The sequence below is a fragment of the Cherax quadricarinatus genome, chromosome 61, assembly GCF_038502225.1.
Source record: "Cherax quadricarinatus isolate ZL_2023a chromosome 61, ASM3850222v1, whole genome shotgun sequence".
In the NCBI taxonomy this organism is placed as follows: Eukaryota; Metazoa; Arthropoda; class Malacostraca; order Decapoda; family Parastacidae; genus Cherax; species Cherax quadricarinatus.
In genome coordinates, this window is record NC_091352.1 from 23,075,142 (window position 1) to 23,094,318 (window position 19,177).

Consider the following 19,177-nt stretch of genomic DNA (forward strand, 5'->3'; position numbering starts at 1 on the left):
GTGACTACCAGGACTTTGAACTCTGCCTGGAGAAAATTGTGGCCAGATTGTGTCGACAAGAGGGATTTTGAAGGATTTGGGACTGACCCTAATGAGCCTATGTCTGTTGTAAAATCAATTGTGGCACTGGGTAGTTCCATGGGGTTGGATGTGAGTTTGGAGGATGTGGATGAATTGGTGGAAGACCACAATGAAGAGCTCACCACTGAGGAGCTGCAAGAGCTTCAGCAGGAAGAGCAACACATCGCAGCTCAGAATCTTGCTGCAGAGGAGGAGGAAGAGAGATGGAAGAAGGTGCCTTCTTCAGAAATTAAAGAGATTTTTACTATGTGGGGTAAGATGGAAAGCTTTATGGAGAAACATCACCCTAACAAGGTTGTTGCAAGCCAGGTTGGCAACATGTACAGTGACAAAGTCTTGGGCCATTTTAGGGAAGTGTTAAAGAGACGCCAGAAACAGAGCTCTCTCCACAGTTATTTTGCGAGACAGGACTCCAGTGACTCTCAAGGTGGTCCTAGTGGCATTAAGAAACAGAGAAGAGAAGCAACCCCAGAAAAGCAAATGGTACCTGAGGTGTTGATGGAAGGTGATTCCCCTTCCAAACTATAAACAATCCACCATCTCCTCCTCCTCCAGTCTCCCATACACTAAGAAGAATCTCCAATAAAGGTAAGTGTTATGCTGTTAATGTTTCATTCATCATTTCCCATTCTATTGTTTATGTACTACATGTACATTTCATGTAAAAAAATTTTTGTTTTAATACTTCTGGGTGTCAGGAACGGATTAATTGTATTTACATTATTTCTTATGGCGAAAATTGATTCGTAAATCATAAATTTCATTTATAGTAATGGCTCCAGGAATGGATTAATTACGAAAAAGAGGGACCACTGTACAAGAAACCGCCCATTCACCTATTTTAACTACCCAATAAAGTGGTCAGAAATTGGCAATTTGGCCAATTTCACAGATGTCAATTTCAAAATAGGGTCCAGAATAGACAATGCAGATATTCCTGGCACTAAAATAACATTTTCTCTGTTCATTAGTCATGGCTCCAGGCCCCTCTTATATTAATCTTGCTTACCATTTGGGATTTTTTATTCACACAAAAAAATAGAAGATTTACTGTTATGCATTATTGTAATAATTGTATAAATAATGCCAAGGCATTCTTGACTGCATATTGGAATTTGGACTGGCAGGCGGACAGGTATTGGACGATGAAGTCATTTGTTTACTCGAGCATCGCTAAAGAATAGAACTTTTCTGCTACTGTGAGCGCAATTTCAAGGTACTTTTCATCATGAAAGCAATCAAAATCATATCTATTTCTGTAATATATCTTCCATTATATCAAATGAGATCGAAAAAATGAGAATATAACCATAACAACCATACAAAAATATACCGTTAAGCGGCCTCTAATGGCTGAGAAGTGAACTCCGCTATTTATGGTCTGATTTCTTTCATTTTTGGTGTGCATTAAGAAGTATCTTTCCATCATACATTGCCCAAGTTTCAATAAGATAACCCAACAAACAAATGAGAATAATAATAATAATAGTAATAATAATAATAATAATAATAATAATAATAATAATTTACTACACGTACATGTACATGGGATACAGACATAGCTGACATCAGTGACATACTACTATATAGAAAGCCGCTTGTTATGCAGAGTATTTCAAGGATAGCAGGATAACAGCAACACCAGTCGACTAACACCCAGGTACCCATTTACTGATGGGTGAACATAGACAACAGGTGTAAAGAAACACGCCCAATGTTTCTACCCTTGCTGGGAATCGAATATTTAACAAAGATATATGGCTAACCCAAGGCAGGTACTAGAAATAAGCCACGTTGTCTGACTTTTTTGGGTTATCCTAGGTTCTCTACACATGCTGCTATGTGTGGTAATCTATATAGAGAAAATAGCTTTTTTGTTTCAGGTTTATGGTGCAGTACGAGTGTATATCACAGTTAGCTCTGTGCTACACTCCGTTTTCTTTAATATAAGCCCCCAAGACAGGGATAAGAGAATGGTACTTGTACAGTGGACCCCCGCATAGCGACCTTAATCCGTGCAAGAGGGCTGGTTGTTATGCGAAATGTTCGGTATGCGAATGAATTTTCCCCATAAGAAATAATGGAAATCAAATTAATCCGTGCAAGACACCCAAAAGTATGAAAAAAAAATTTTTTTACCACATGAAATGTTAATTTTAATACACACAAACTGAAAAAGGCATGCACAATTACATGACACTTACTTTTATTGACGATCTGGTGATGATTAATGGGATGGGAGGAGGGGAGAGAGAGTGTTAGTGTTTAGAAGGGGAATCCCCTTCCATTAAGACTTGAGATGTCGAGTCCTTTTCTGGGGTTACTTCCCTTCTTCTTTTAATGCCACTAGGACCAGCTTCAGAGTCACTGGACTTCTTTCGCACAACATACCTGTCCATAGTGGCCTGTACCTCTCGTTCCTTTATGACTTCCCTAAAGTGTTTCACAACATTGTCAGTGTAATAATCACCAGCACGGCTTGCAATAGCTGTGTGAGGGTGATTTTCATCCATGAAGGTTTGCACTTCAAGCCACTTTGCACAGATTTCCTTAATCTTTGTAGTAGGCAACTTCTTCAATTTCTCTCTCCCCTCCTCTGAACCAGTTTCCTCAGGTCTGGCCTCTTGCTGTTGAAGTTGATCTATCAGCTCATCAGTGGTTAGTCCTTCATTGTCCTCCTCCACCAACTCTTCCACATCATCCCCACTAACCTCCAACCCTAAGGACTTTCCCAATGCCACAATGGATTCCTCAACTGGCATAATCCTCTCAGGGTTAGCCTCAAACCCTTCAAAATCCCTTTTGTCTACACATTCTGGCCACAGTTTCTTCCAAGCAGAGTTCAAGGTCTTCTTAGTCACTCCCTCCCAAGCCTTACCTATAAGGTTTACACAATTGAGGATATTAAAGTGATCTCTCCAAAAGTCTCTTAGAGTCAGTTGAGTTTCTGAGGTCACTACAAAGCACCTTTCAAACAGAGCTTTTGTGTACAGTTTTTTGAAGTTTGCAATAACCTGCTGGTCCATGGGCTGCAGGAGAGGAGTGGTATTAGGAGGCAAAAACTTCACCTTAATGAATTTCATGTCCCCATAAAGTCGCTCTGCCACGTCTGTAGGATGACCAGGGGCATTGTCTAACACCAGGAGGCACTTAAGTTCTAATTTCTTTTCAGTTAGGTAATCTTTCACATTGGGGGCAAATGCATGGTGTAACCAGTCATAGAAAAAGTCCCTAGTGACCCATGCCTTACTGTTTGCCCTCCACAGCACACACAAATTCTCCTTGAGGACATTCTTTTGCCTGAACGGTCTGGGAGTTTCAGAGTGATACACTAATAAAGGCTTCACTTTGCAATCACCAGTAGCATTGGAACACATCAACAAAGTAAGCCTGTCTTTCATAGGCTTATGTCCTGGGAGTGCCTTTTCCTCCTCAGTAATGTAGGTCCTGCTTGGCATTTTCTTCCAAAACAGGCCTGTTTCATCACAATTAAACACTTGTTCAGGTTTCAGTCCTTCAATGTCTATGTACTCCTTGAATTCCTGCACATATTTTTCAGCTGCTTTGTGGTCCGAACTGGCAGCCTCACCATGCCTTATCACACTATGTATGCCACTACGCTTCTTAAATCTCTCAAACCAACCTTTGCTGGCCTTAAATTCACTCACATCATCACTAGTTGCAGGCATTTTTTTAATTAAATCGTCATGCAACTTCCTAGCCTTTTCGCTTATGATCGCTTGAGAGACGCTATCTCCTGCTAGCTGTTTTTCATTTATCCACACCAATAAGAGTCTCTCAACATCTTCCATCACTTGCAATCTCTGTTTCAAAAACACAGTTGAACCTTTGACAAGAACAGCTTCCTTGATTGCCTTTCTGTTGCCCACAATAGTAGAGATGGTTGATTTGGGTTTCTTGTACAACCTGACCAGCTCGGAGACACGCACTCCACTTTCATACTTATCAATGATCTCTTTCTTCATTTCTATTGGAATTCTCACCCTTATTGCTGTAGGGTTGGCACTAGAAGCTTTCTTGGGGCCCATGGTCACTTATTTTCCAGATAAAGCACCGAAAACACTGTAATAATACGAAATATTCAGATTGTATGCTTGGATGTTACCGCGGAGGCTGGCTGGTAAACAATGCCACCGGCGGAACATATGAGGCTGGCTCAGGCCGCACATTGGACGTGTCTCGGACGAAGGACGGTGAGCGGGTTTTTGGGCGGTATGCGAGGCCAAATTTTTGCGATCAAAGCGTCCGGTATGCGGATTGTACGGTATGCGATGCGTACGGTATGCGGGGGTCCACTGTATCTCGTATCCTCTTCATACCTCCGTCGAACTGCTCGGTATTATGCCAAATATTATTCATTCTGGAGTATTTAACATGTTTTATGTTATATTGTTTATTATGTCATATTAGATCAATTGTGATAGGCAAATAAGCTGTAGTGTTGATATTAGCATAATAATAAAGCATATTCTCCTGCATCACGAGACTGAGCTCATAGCAACCGACAGTGGCTTCAAAGCCACCTTATCTTTAATGGAGAATGTACTGTGTAGGTGCTTTACATAACGAAAAGCATTTCTTTTATTCATTGGAACCATGGCTAGGGCTAAAAGTAAGCAGGTTATAACAATAAATGGAGAAAAAGAAATTAGAATGACTTATGCAGCAAGTAGTGCCACCAAACAGTACCAGCAGGTTGGTGTGGCAACCCTGGAAATTTAAAATTATGCTAGCCGAAATTAGTGCCGAATAACTGAAGGAACCGAATAACTGAAGGAACCGAATAACTGATTGCCGAATTTGTGATGGCAGACCTGTATTTAAACCTTAAAACTTAAAACAGCTAAGTAACTCAATTGCGTGAAACTCAGTTACAATAAAAAGCATTACACAGGCACCTTGATATTCAAACTTAATCCGTTCCAGGAGGCTGTTCAAACAGTGAGTTCCACAAATTGTGAATATATTTTTCCCAAGACCAATAATGTAAATTGGATTAAACCATTCCAGACCCCAAAAAATTACCAGTTATAAAACATTTTAAGTGAAACTATTGCTTATTTAAACCTGTATAATAGTATATTGCATGCATAAAATCATACATGAAAACTATAAGAACAATAAATACATGAAATAAATGAAAATTCAACTGCACTTGATATTTACTGAGGAGTTCTGATGGCCTAAGAGGAAGGTGGAGAGATGTTATTGTTCGTAAAGGGTGCCACCTTCCATAAAAACATCAAGTAACTGCCCATCTGGTGTTTATCCCCTTTTCTGTCTCTGTGCAGTAGCACTGGAAGATGATGGGGATTCTAGCATTTGACATTTTTTCTTTGCTAAAAAAGCTGTCCAATGTTATCTGCTCTTGACGACTCTACAAAATTTTTTTCAAGTGGTCAACAACATTGTCACTGAACACTGCTGGAACAAGTACAGAAGTCTTCAAGAGGAAACTGTACAAATATCTTTACCAGATGCCAGATCAACCAGGCTGTGAGGGACATGTGAGGGAGCAGCAACAGCCTGGTTGACCAGGCTGTGGTATTACAAATCTTTACTTTACTAAAGCTTTATTCACCTACCAAATTCTCCTCCAAGCCTGGAGGGTAAGCAGGAGCATTGTCCATGATCAGAAGTGCCCTTACCTGGAGTTTACCTGGAGAGAGTTCCGGGGGTCAATGCCCCCGCGGCCCGGTCTGAGACCAGGCCTCCTGGTGGATCAGAGCCTGATCAACCAGGCTGTTGCTGCTGGCTGCACGCAAACCAACATACGAGCCACAGCCCGGCTGATCCGGAACTGACTTTAGGTGCTTGTCCAGTGCCAGCTTGAAGACTGCCAGGGGTCTGTTGGTAATCCCCCTTATGTGTGCTGGGAGGCAGTTGAACAGTCTCGGGCCCCTGACACTTATTGTATGGTCTCTTAACGTGCTAGTGACACCCCTGCTTTTCATTGGGGGGATGGTGCATCGTCTGCCAAGTCTTTTGCTTTTGTAGTGAGTGATTTTCGTGTGCAAGTTCGGTACTAGTCCCTCTAGGATTTTCCAGGTGTATATAATCATGTATCTTTCCCTCCTGCGTTCCAGGGAATACAGGTTTAGGAACCTCAAGCGCTCCCAATAATTGAGGTGTTTTATCTCCGTTATGCGCGCCGTGAAAGTTCTCTGTACATTTTCTAGGTCGGCAATTTCACCTGCCTTGAAAGGTGCTGTTAGTGTGCAGCAATATTCCAGCCTAGATAGAACAAGTGACCTGAAGAGTGTCATCATGGGCTTGGCCTCCCTAGTTTTGAAGGTTCTCATTATCCATCCTGTCATTTTTCTAGCAGATGCGATTGATACAATGTTATGGTCCTTGAAGGTGAGATCCTCCGACATGATCACTCCCAGGTCTTTGACGTTGGTGTTTCGCTAGGTACTGCTTCACGCTTGTGGGCGAACACTTCATGTATCCACTCAGTGAGGAACTGCCTTGTTACCCAAGCTTTATTATTAGCCCTCCGCATTATAGCATTTTTTCTCATTGTTTCAGAAACACTGTCACTAGTTAATAGTTTTTTGTAAATCCACACTAACAAAGGTTTTTCCATTTCTTCAATTATCTGTGACCTTTTCATAGAAAGAATTTTCACTCCTTTCACCACATCAGCCCCTTTTATTGCTTCTCTTTTTCAAAATGGATGAAATGATGGAATTCGTTGTAGCATATTGAGTACCCATGTCCAACACGTGTTCCACTTTCCCACTTTGCAATGAGTTCTTTTCTCACTGCTTTTCCTTTTAGGCTTGTTTGAGTCACTACTCTTTTTTGGGGCCATACCTAGAGTATACCTGGAGAGGGTTTTGGGGCCAATGCCCCTGCAGCCCAGTCTATAACCAGGCCTTGAAGTGAATCAGGGTCTGATCAACCAGGTTGCTACTGCTGGCTGCACACAAACCAACATACAACCCACAGCCTAGCTGATCAGGTACTGACTTTAGGTGCCTGTCCTACGCCTTCTTGAAGACACCCAGGGGTTTATTGGTAATTCTCCTTATGTATGCTGGAAGGGAGTTGAACAGTCTTGGACTCTTGGACCCCTGACACCTACTGTGTTGTCTCTTAGCATACTCATGGTGCCCCTGATTTTCATTGGGGGAATGTTGCATCTGCTGTCTTTTGCTTTTGTAGGGAGCGACTTTCATGTGCAAACTTGGAACAAATCCCTCTAGGATATTCCAGGGGTATATTATCTTGTATCTATCGTGCCTGTGTTCCAGAAAATACAAATCAAGGGACTTCAACTGTTCCCAGAAATTTAGGTGCTTTATTGTACTTATGTCAGCAATTTTGCCTGCCTTGAAAGGGGGTGTTAACTGGAGTTTACCTGGAGAGAGTTCTGGTGGTCAACACCCCTGTGGCCCGGTCTGTGACCAGGCCTCATGGTGGATCAAGGTTTGATCAACCAAGCTGTTACTGCTAGCCGCATGCAATCCAACATACAAACCACAGCCCGGCTGGTCAGGTACTGACTTTAGATGCTTGTCCAGTGCCTGCTTGAAGACAGCCAGGGGTCTATCGGTAATCCCCCTTATGCACGCTGGGAGGCAGTTGAACAGTCTTGGACCCCAGACAATTATTGTGTTGTCTCTTAACGTGTTAGTGGCACCCCTGCTTTTCATTGGGGGGATGTTGCATCATCTGCCGAGTCTTTTGCTTTCATAGGGAGTGATTTTTGTGTGCAAGTTTGGTACTAATCCATCAAGGATTTTCCAGGTGCATATAATCATGTATCTCTCCCACCTGCATTCCAGGGAGTACAGGTTCAGGAACTTCAAGCGTTCCCAGTAACTGAGGTGTTTTATCTCAGTTATGCATGCCATGAGGGTTCTCTGTACATTTTCTAGGTCAGCAATTTCACCTGCCTTGAAAGGTGCTGTTAGTGTGCAGCAATATTCCAGCCTAGATAGAACAAGCAAACTGAAGAGTGTCACCATGGGCTTGGCATCCGTAGTTTTGAAGGTTCTCATTATCCATCCTGTCATTTTTCTAGCAGATGCGATTGATACAATGTTATGGTCCTTGAAGGTGAGATCTTCCGACATGATCACTCCCAGGTCTTTGACGTTAGTTTTTTGCTCTATTGTGTGGTTGGAATTTGTTTTATACTCCAATGAATTTTAATTTTCTCACGTTTACCATATTGGAGTAATTGAAATTTCTCATCGTTGAACTTCATATTGTTTTCTGCAGCCCATTTAAAGATTTGGTTGATGTCCTCCTGGAGCCTTGCAGTGTCTTCAATGGAGGACACTGTCATGCAGATTCGGGTGTCATCTGCAAAGGAAGACACAGCACTGTGGCTTATAACCCTGTCTGTCTGATATGAGGATGAGGAACAAGATGGGAGTGAGTACTGTGCCCTGTGGAACAGAGTTTTTCACCGTAGCCACCTCAGACTTTACTCTGTTGACTACTACTCTTTGTTTTCTATTTGTCAGGAAATTATAGATCCATCTACCAACTTATCCAGTTATTCCTTTACCACGCATTTTGTGCACTATTACACCATGCTCACACTTGTCAAAGGCCTTTGCAAGTCTGTGTATATTATGTCTGCATTCTGTTTGTCTTCTAGTGCATCCAGGACCTTGTTGTAGTGATTCAGTAGTTGGAACAGACAGAGTGACCTGCCCTAAACCCATGTTGGCCTGGGTTGTGTAACTGATGGGTATCTAGATGAGTGGTGATCTTGCTTCTTAGGATCCCTTCAAAGATTTTTATGATATGGGACATTAGCACTATCTGTCTGTAGTTCTTTGCTATTGCTTTATTGCCCCCTTTGTGGAGTGGTGCTATGTCTGTTGTGTTTAGTAACTGTGGGACGACCCCAGTGTCCATGCTCCCTCTCCATAAGATGTTAAAAGCACGTGATAGGGACTTCTTGTGGTTCTTGATGAACACAGAGTTCCATGAGTCTGGGCAACATTCCAGTCTAGAGAAAACAAGCAAACTGAATAGTCATCATGGGCGTGGCATACCTAGTTTTGAAGGTTCTCATTATCCAACCTATCATTTTTCTAGCAGATGTGGTAGCTACATTGTTGTGATCCTTGAAGGTGAGCCCTCTGACATAATCACTCCAAGGTCCTTCCCATTAGTTATTTGCTCTATTGTGTGCTTGGAATTTGTTTTATATTCTGATACATGATCACATATTTTCAATGAAAATATTTAAAAAACACTACAGAATATCAATGAAATATGTACCAAAAATTTTCATGGAGCTTGTACAAACGATGCTTAATGAGTGAAAGCTGACGAGAGACTAAGTGCATGATGCTGTGTTTGTTTAGGTAGAATATCGAGTCATTTGTTTAGCTCGAATATCGAGTCGAGTTTGTTTAGGTCAAATATACGAATATTGAGTCAAATTTTTCTTGAAAAAGTTGCGTGAATATCAAGTCATGCAAATACAGTGGACCCCCGCTTTACGATCAGCTCCCAATGCGACCAATTATGTAAGTGTATTTATGTAAGTGCGTTTGTACGTGTATGTTTGGGGGTCTGAAATGGACTAATCTACTTCACAATATTCCTTATGGGAACAAATTCGTTCAGTACTGGCATCTGAACATACTTCTGGAATGAAATAATATTGTAAACCGGGGGTCCACTGTATTAGAACGTACAAATATAAAGGTTCCACTGTAAACAGCTGTGAGTTAAAATTTGGATGTTTTTACCAAAATTTATTCTCTTCTTCGAGAACAAGAGTCCTTAATTATCACCAGAGATAAATATAAAGTGAGTACTTGACAAAAATTATACATGATTCTTAATTTTACAAGAAATCACCTTTCTCCTTTTATCTAACATCATTCATTAGGAGACTTTTGCCTCTCTTCCTGAACTGGTTTATGATAAGAATGGCTTGAACATTTTTCATTAATCAACTCCATTCATTTATTACTGCATAATAAGAGTTACTTGAGGCCAGACCACCTATTGTAAGTACTACAAAACTGTCTTCACTTCCCTTAGTACTGAAACAGATTTTGTACTTAACCATAACAAAATTTGCAGCCAGATAGTCTGGGCACTGATTGTGAGCAATATGGTTTACTTTCAACTGCTGTACCCCATCTCCCAGGTTCTGAAATTCTAGTGGAAGATGGGGCAGTGCAGTCTTGAGTAAATCACATTTATAAATTGCTCTCAGTTTCCAAAATATCTCACTGCAGATTTTGTTAGAATAAGGAACTAAAACCAGTAAGGTACTGGGAAAAGTAAATACAGTTTATTATTACCTACAGAAGGTAGTCAGGCCTTAGACACCTTTTATTACAGTTATTATACAGTAATAAAGAAGGAGAGTGGATTGCTTGAACTTGTCAAGGCCAGTCTTAGAAAGAACCAGTTCAGGAAGACTGATAAAAAGTTCCTAATAAATGAACCTGAAAGGTTAGTAACTGTGGGAAATTTTGATAATTTTCCTGTAATTTGATAACAATTGAAGGATATAATAGTGTTTAAATAACGTAGTGTTTGTGTGTAGTGTAGATGTGACTTTTAAAAGATGATAAGCCACAGAGGAACCAACATCCCTATAATTTGCTTTTTTTATGGTAATCAGTTAATTTAGTAAAATATAAGCAGTGTAAACTAGAGGAAATTAATATTCAAAAAATGACAATGTATTACACACCTGGACGTGTTATTGAACTAAGTGAACAGATTTTTTTTTTTTTTTTTAACAAGTCGGCCGTCTCCCACCGAGGCAGGGTGACCCAAAAAAGAAAGAAAATCCCCCAAAAGAAAATACTTTCATCATCATTCAACACTTTCACCTCACTCACACATAATCACTGTTTTTGCAGAGGTGCTCAGAACACAACAGTTTAGAAGCATATACATATAAAGATACACAACATATCCCTCCAAACTGCTAATATCCCGAACCCCTCCTGAGTGCAGGCATTGTACTTCCCATTTCCAGGACTCAAGTCCAGCTATATAAAAATAACCAGTTTCCATGAATCCCTTCACTAAATATTACCCTGCTCACACTCCAACAGATCATCAGGTCCCAAATACCATTCGTCTCCATTCACTCCTATCGAACACGCTCATGCACGCCTGCTGGAAGTCCAAGCCCCTCGCCCAAAAAACCTCCCTTACTCCTTCCATCCAACCTTTTCGAGGACGACCCCTACCCCACCTTCCTTCCCCTACAGATTTAAATGCTCTCCATGTCATTCTACTTTGATCCATTCTCTCTAAATGGCCAAACCACCTCAACAACCCCTCTTCAGCCCTCTGACTAATACTTTTATTAACTCCACACCTCCTAATTTCCACACTCCGAATTTTCTGCATAATATTTACACCACACATTGCCCTTAGACAGGACATCTCCACTGCCTCCAACCGCCTCCTCGCTGTTGCATTCACAACCCAAGCTTCACACCCATATAAGAGTGTTGGTACTACTATACTTTCATACGTTCCCTTCTTTGCCTCTATAGATAACGTTTTTTGACTCCACATATACCTCAATGCACCACTCACCTTTTTTCCCTCAACAATTCCATGATTAACCTCATCCTTCATAAATCCATCCGCCGGCACATCAACTCCCAAGTATCTGAAAACATTCACTTCTTCCATACTCCTCCTCCCCAATTTGATATCCAATTTTTCTTTATCTAAATCATTTGATACCCTCATCACCTTGCTCTTTTCTATGTTCACTTTCAACTTTCTGCCTTTACACACACTCCCTAATTCATCCACTGTTATGGGGCTATAGGACCCAACATGTATTTATAAGTAACAGTTACTCTGGAATACCTAATTATATTGAATTGATGGGGGCTTTGCTCTAAATGTCAGAAGGACTGATCAACCTTATGACTGAGAAGCAGCTGGGTCAAGCCTATTTTTCTCAATATAATAGGTTATACTATAGACACATAAACACACAAATTTAAATAAGTAGTTTATAAAGTTGTATTTCCTTTTGTAAAAGTAAAATTAAGGTGTGGTAGAATTGTGGTAACTGGAGAATTGTGCTTGGCAACAGTCTTTTGTTTTGGTGGGAGGAGCTTAGCCTCTTTCTCTCTCTCCCTCGCACTGACTCGGGCTCTCTGTGGCTGGCCTTCAACCTGGCAGGATCTCTGGGTCCTTCTTCTATCTTTTGGGGCATTATGTGTGCTCCAGGGGTGAGTTTTTTTATAATTTAAGTTGTGACCACCATACCCAGGGTGACTAAAGTGTGTCAAAACACTGGTTAGCCCAGAGTTATGTCAAGGAGAGAGGACTAAAGTTGTTGAGATATACCATGTGGGAGAACAGCTATGCAGTGTGTAGATCGTTGTTTTGAAAATGTGAGGCTGTAATTGTATATTCTGTACATATCTATTGAGAATACAGTTATATTTTTATAGTAGTAGTTTACATAACCTGTGAAGAGGGCTGGTGAAAGGGTATCAGAGACACTCAGGATGATCAGCCATGATGTAAGTATTACCCCTAGACAAATAAGACCATTAAGTAAAAGCTACCCCCACACTAGAACATGTAGTGAGAACCTTACTATCAAAGTAATAAGGGACAAACCAACGTAACATCCACTAACTTTTGCAATTTTTCTTTAGAATCTCCCATAAGCACAGTATCATCAGCAAAAAGTAACTCTGTCAATTCCCATTTTGTATTTGATTCCCCATAATTTAATCCCACCCCTCTCCCGAACACCCTAGCATTTACTTCTTTTACAACTCCATCAATAAATATATTAAACAACCATGGGGACATAACACATCCCTGTCTATGACCTACTTTTACCAGGAAGTAGTCTCCCTCTCTTCTACACACCCTAACCTGAGCCTCACTATCCTCATAAAAGCTCTTTACAGCATTTAGTAACTTACCACCTATTCCATACAATTGAAACATCTGCCACATTGCTCCTCTATCCACTCTATCATATGCCTTTTCTAAATCCATAAATGCAATAAAAACTTCCCTACCTTTATCTAAATACTGTTCACATATATGCTTCAATGTAAACACTTGATCTACAAAACCCCTACCCACTCTGAAAACTCCTTGCTCATCTGCAATCCTACATTCTGTCTTACCTCTAATTCTTTCAATTATGACCCTACCACACTCAGTAAACTTATTCCTCTATAATTTTTACTATCTCTTTTGTCCCCCCTTCCCTTTATATAAAGGGACTATACATGCTCTCTGGCAATCCCTAGGTACCTTCCCCTCTTTCATACATTTATTAAACAAAAGTATCAACCACTCCAACACTATATCCCCCCCTGCTTTTAACATTTCTGTCATGATCCCATCAGTTCCAGCTGCTTTACCCCCTTTCATTCTACGTAATGCCTCACGTACCTCCCCCACACTTACATTCTGCTCTTCTTCACTCCTAAAAGATGGTATACCTCCCTGGCCAGTGCATGAAATTACTGCCTCCATTTCTTCCTCAACATTTAAAAGTTCCTCAAAATATTCTTGCCATCTACCTGATACCTCCCTCTCCCCATCTACTAACTCCCCTACTCTGTTTTTAACTGACAACTCCATACATTCCCTAGGCTTTCTTAACTTGTTTAACTCACTCCAAAAATTTTTCTTATTTTCATTAAAATTTCTTGACAGTGCCTCTCCCACTCTATCATCTGCTCTCCTTTTGCACTCTCTCTCCACCCTCTTCACCTTTCTTTTACTCTCCATATACTCTGCTCTTCTTATAACACTTCTGCTTTGTAAAAACCTCTCATAAGCTAACTTTTTCTCTTTTATCACACTCTATACTTCATCATTTCACCAATCACTCCTCTTTCCTCCTGCCCCCACCCTCTGCCAATAGTCACTTATATCTCACCCGAACTTCCTCCTCCCTCAGTTTATACACTTTCACTTCCCTCCTACTTGTTGTTGCCACCTTCCTCTTGTCCGATCTACCTCTTACTCTAACTGTAGCTACAACTAAATAATGATCTGATATATCAGTTGCCCCTCTATAAGCATGTACATCCTGGAGCCTACCCATCAACCTTTTATCCACCAATACATAATCTAACAAACTACTTTCATTACGTGCTACATCATACCTTGTATATTTATTTAACCTCTTTTTCATAAAATATGTATTATTTATTACCAAATCTCTTTCTACACATAGCTCAATTAAAGGCTCCTTGTTTACCCCTGGCACCCCAAATTTACCTACTACTCCCTCCACAACATTTTTACCCACTTTAGCATTGAAATCCCCAACCACAAGTACTCTCACACTTGGTTCAAAACTCCCCACGCATTCACTCAACATTTCCCAAAATCTCTCTCTCTCTCCTCTACACTTCTCTCTTTTCCAGGTGCAAATACGCTTACTATAACCCACTTTTCACATCCAACCTTTATTTTACTCCACATAATCCTTGAATTAATACATTTATAGTCCCTCTTTTCCTGTCATATCTTATCCTTCAACATTATTGCTACTCCTTCTTTAGCTCTAACTCTATTTGAAACCCCTGACCTAATTCCATTTATACCTCTCCACTGAAACTCTCCCACCCCCTTCAGTTTTGTTTCACTTAAAGCCAGGACATCCAGCTTCTTCTCATTCATAACATCCACAATCATCTCTTTCTTATCATTTGCACAACATCCATGCACATTCAGACTTCCCACTTTGACAATTTTCTTATTATTATTCTTTTTAGCAATCTTTACAGGAAAAGGGGTTACTAGCCCATTGTTCCTGGCAGTTTAGTTGACTTTTATAACATGCATGGCTTACGGAGGAAAGATTCTTATTCCACTTCCCCATGGATATAAAAGGAAAAGTAATAAGACCAAGAGGTATTAAGATAAAATCAAAGGAAACTCAGATGAGTGTGTATAAATAAATGTGTACATGTATGTGTAGTGTAACCTAAGTGTAAGTAGAAGTAGCAAGACATACCTGTAATCTTGCATATTTATGAGATAGACAAAAGACACCAGCAATCCTACCATCATGTAAAACAATTACAGGCTTTCCTTTTACACTCACTTGGCAGGACGGTAGTACCTCCCTGGGTGGTTGCTGTCTACCAACCTACTACCTGAACGAAAACACTTTGAGGAGATAAAAAAGTCAGTATATGGCATAATGGAAGGACAGACCGGAGTTTGTGGGCATTTAATCCATTGTAATCAGAGCAGACAGAGAAGATATCAGTCGTGTCTTTTAACGTCAGTCTAAATGATGAGACTGTGTCTGGAAAGGTCTAGATCTGTGAAATAACTGTTAAACTAATGCTGATAGAACGTGCAATATGTTGAACATATTGTGAATTGGAATAAGTTATGTTCACCACCTTATATATGGTATAAAAACCACAGAACAGGTATCTATTTATTGGTTAATATTAGGTTACTCTCCTGTTAGGGAGGCATTAGGATACATCACAAAGATCATAATTTGGTTAGTAACATATTCTTTAAATGTCCTCCGTGTTTTTTCTATATACAGTGGTCCCTCGTTTTTCATAGTTAATCCGTTCCTGGAGTTGCTACTATTATTGAAATCTACGATTTTCGAATCAATTTTCCACGTAAGAAATAATGTAAATACAATTAATCCGTTCCTGACACCCAGAAGTATTAAAACAAAAATTTTGTTTACATGAAATACAGATGTAGTACATAAACAATACAATGGGAAATGATGAATGAAACATTAACAGCATAACACTTACCTTTATTGGAGATTCTTCTTAGTGTATGGGAGACTGGAGGAGAGAGATTGGATTGTTTACAGTTTGGAAGGGGAATCCTCTTCCATCAACACCTCAGGTACCAATTGCTTTTCTGGGGTTGCTTCTCTTCTCTGTTTCTTAATGCCACTAGGACCACCTTGAGAGTCACTGGAGTCCTGTCTCGCAATATAACTGAGGAGAGAGCTCTGTTTCTGGCGTCTCTAACACTTCCCTAAAATGGCCCAAGACTTTGCCACTGTACATGTTGCCAACATGGCTTGCAACAACCTTGTCAGGGTGATGTTTCTCCATAAAGCTTTCCATCTTACCCCACATAGCAAAAATCTCTTTAATTTCTGAAGGTACCTTCTTCCATCTCTCTTCCTCCTCCTCTGCAGCAAGTTTCTGAGCTGCGATCTGTTGCTGTTCCTGCTGATGTTTTTCTTAAATTCAATAGTATTTCTCACCTTCTTGGCACTAGGAGCTTTCTTTGGAGCCATGGTAGCTTATTTAGTACTTGCAAGCACTAAAATGAGTGGAATATTATGAAATATTTCGTAGGAGCACGTGAGGGGACCTTCGCTCACTGGTAAACAATGCCAGACTGGCCGGGTAGGGAGGCCGCCCCGGCTCACACCGTGCATACACATCCCGGACGAACTACTATTCGCGAGTCAACCTATGATTAGCGAGCCCATGTTTATATGAAAATATCCCTATGATTTCCAAAATCTATGATTCCCGAGAACTACGAAAAACGAGGGACCACTGTAGTTAATTTATAGAAATTATGACTCAAGGTACTCATGTAAGTAACTTTATTCAGGTATACATAGATTATCATACATAGTAGCATATGTGTAGAGAACCTAGGATAACCCAAAAAAGTCAGACAAAGTGACTTATTTCCATTTAGATCAAGCAACTGATAATCCTTAACCCTTAAACTGTCCAAACATAGATCCACGTTCACTTGTGTAGTGCTCCGAACGTAGATCAACGTTCGATTTTACATGTTTTCTAACGTAAAAAAGAAAAAAAGTAGATCTTCATTCAGAGCGCTACACGAGTGAACGTAGAACTACATTTGGACAGTTTAAAGGTTAATATGGAGTCTATGTTAAATACAGCCAGTATTGTAATCAATGGTTCAGAGAACCGACACGTTGATAAATTAGACACATGTGCAACTCTTGGGTATCTTTATTGAGGAAACGTTTTGCCACACAGTGGCTTCATCAGTCCATACAAAGGAGAATCTTGAAGACCAGGAGGAGAATGAGGTAATCAGTCCCTCAGCCTTGAGTCAATATGGTCAGTCCATCAATCTTGAATAGAATACGGCATAAGTGCGGAGAAGGAGCTTATAAACTGTAAGCAGGAGAGGTGCAGCAGTCATAGGTGGTGTCACATTTGTTCAATGTAGAAGTAGGTCGTGCCCAAGGGTTGGGCAAGCGAAGAATTCCCAAGTATTAAGATCCCAAGAAGTTGCAGTGTCTGACAGGATTGTAGATGAATGGTTCACAGAACCGACATGTTGATAAATTAGACACATGCAACTCTTTGTATGGACTGATGAAGCCACTGTGTGGCGAAACGTTTCCTCAATAAAGATACCCAAGAGTTGCACATGTGTCTAATTTATCAAATACAGCCAGTTTTACTGGCTTGAAATTCCTTTATTAATCAATATTCAAGGACTATGCATTTACATAATTTAAGGTCCTAATGTGTGAGTTGAGGAGCTGAAAAGGTGGAGTAATATGGTGACCCATTATTCCTGAAGTTATACATGTCTCCAAGGTACAGATCTCTCAATAAGTGAACTCTGTTTTAGATGTGCCAGAGTTCTCCCCAGCTATGTGTTGGAAATGTTAAAGAAAAAAGAATAAAGATTTTATTTCTTTGTAAAGGTTACAATGTATAATTACAATTTTGATTTGTTAAGTACAATGAAAGCCACTATCATGCCAGGGCATTTCTGGCAGATTAATCCTTGTACAGTGGTACCCCAAGTTTCGTACAGCTCCCAACTCAAACAAATATGTAAGTGTATTATTGTAATTGCTTTGTGAGTGTATTTTTGGGGGTCTGAAATGGACTAATCTAATTTACATTATTCCTTAGGGAAACAAATTCGTTCAGTAACGAATTATGGACGAAACTCGGGGCACCACTGTATATAATAACTACTTAAGTCTAGACAATAGAAAAGTGGTTAACGTTTTAATAAATCTTTATTATATCTTAGTACTAATGTGAGGTAGTCAAGGTGGAGGTTTAACTCAGGATTGTATACCTGGAGTATACCTGGAGTATACCTGGAGTGTACCTGGAGAGTGTACCTGGAGTGTACCTGGAGCATACCTGGAGTGTACCTGGAGTATACCTGGAGTATACCTGGAGTATACCTGGAGTATACCTGGAGTATACCTGGAGTGTACCTGGAGTGTACCTGGAGTATACCTGGAGAGGGTTCCGGGGGCCAATGCCCCGTGGCCCAGTCTGTGACCAGGCCTCATGATGGATCAGAGTCTGATCAACCAGGTTGTTACTGCTGGTCGCACACAACCCGACGTAGGAACCACAGCCTGACTGGTAGGTACCGACTCCAGGTGCCTGTCCAGCGCCTTCTTGAAGACACTCAGGGGTCTATTGTACCTCTGAAATTCATACACAATTTCTCGCAGTAAACCTTTGAGTTAATAATCCAAAAATTTCATTTTAAGCACCGTGACACACACACAGGAGGGCCAGGAGCTAACACTCAACATTTCTGGTGTACTTAACATACAACATTTTAAATGGTAAATAAAATATGAATATTGAGAATCATTGAGTAAAAAATTAACATATCCGCCATTGCCATTATTTCTGTTTCCTAAAGCAAATAAGAGCATTTTCCAGAAAAAAAATTAATGTGCCTTTATTTCTACTTACCTCAGACATCAGTCTCTAAAATATAAACTAAATAAGTGATCATATAGTGAGGAAAATTATGTGTTGTTATTGTTTGTTATTGTTTGGGTTTATCAGGGCTTCCGACAGCTTACTCAGTACCGAACCCGACTTCCCGATGTCCGGGGATGATTTCTTGTCCAAAGTTGGTCCATGAAAGAAAAAGGAACAAGAGTTCTTTTATAAATGGAAGTTCCCTATTAGATCATTGATAACAAGTTGCATGGACGTAAACGATGCCTGGGAAAAAAATTCAATTCAATTCAATTCAATTCAATTCAATTCAAGTTTATTCTCTATAAGGATTACAATGTGGGGTTTACAGGTTTTGGGTATTGTGTAGTTTACATGTTATAAAATACTAA

At 40.2% G+C, this 19,177-nt stretch overlaps 1 long non-coding RNA gene across 3 annotated transcripts in view; it reads right to left on the reverse strand.

The window, feature by feature from the left end:
- The window catches only part of LOC128699245 (uncharacterized), a 105,594-nt gene extending 86,663 nt beyond the window's left edge, over positions 1 to 18,931 (reverse strand). For all 3 annotated transcript variants that reach the window (XR_011393722.1, XR_011393723.1, XR_008408569.2), the window contains exon 1: positions 18,795 to 18,931. This is a non-coding gene — a long non-coding RNA (uncharacterized lncRNA). The remainder of the gene's footprint in view (positions 1 to 18,794) is intronic.
- Between the last annotated feature and the right edge of the window lie 246 nt (positions 18,932 to 19,177).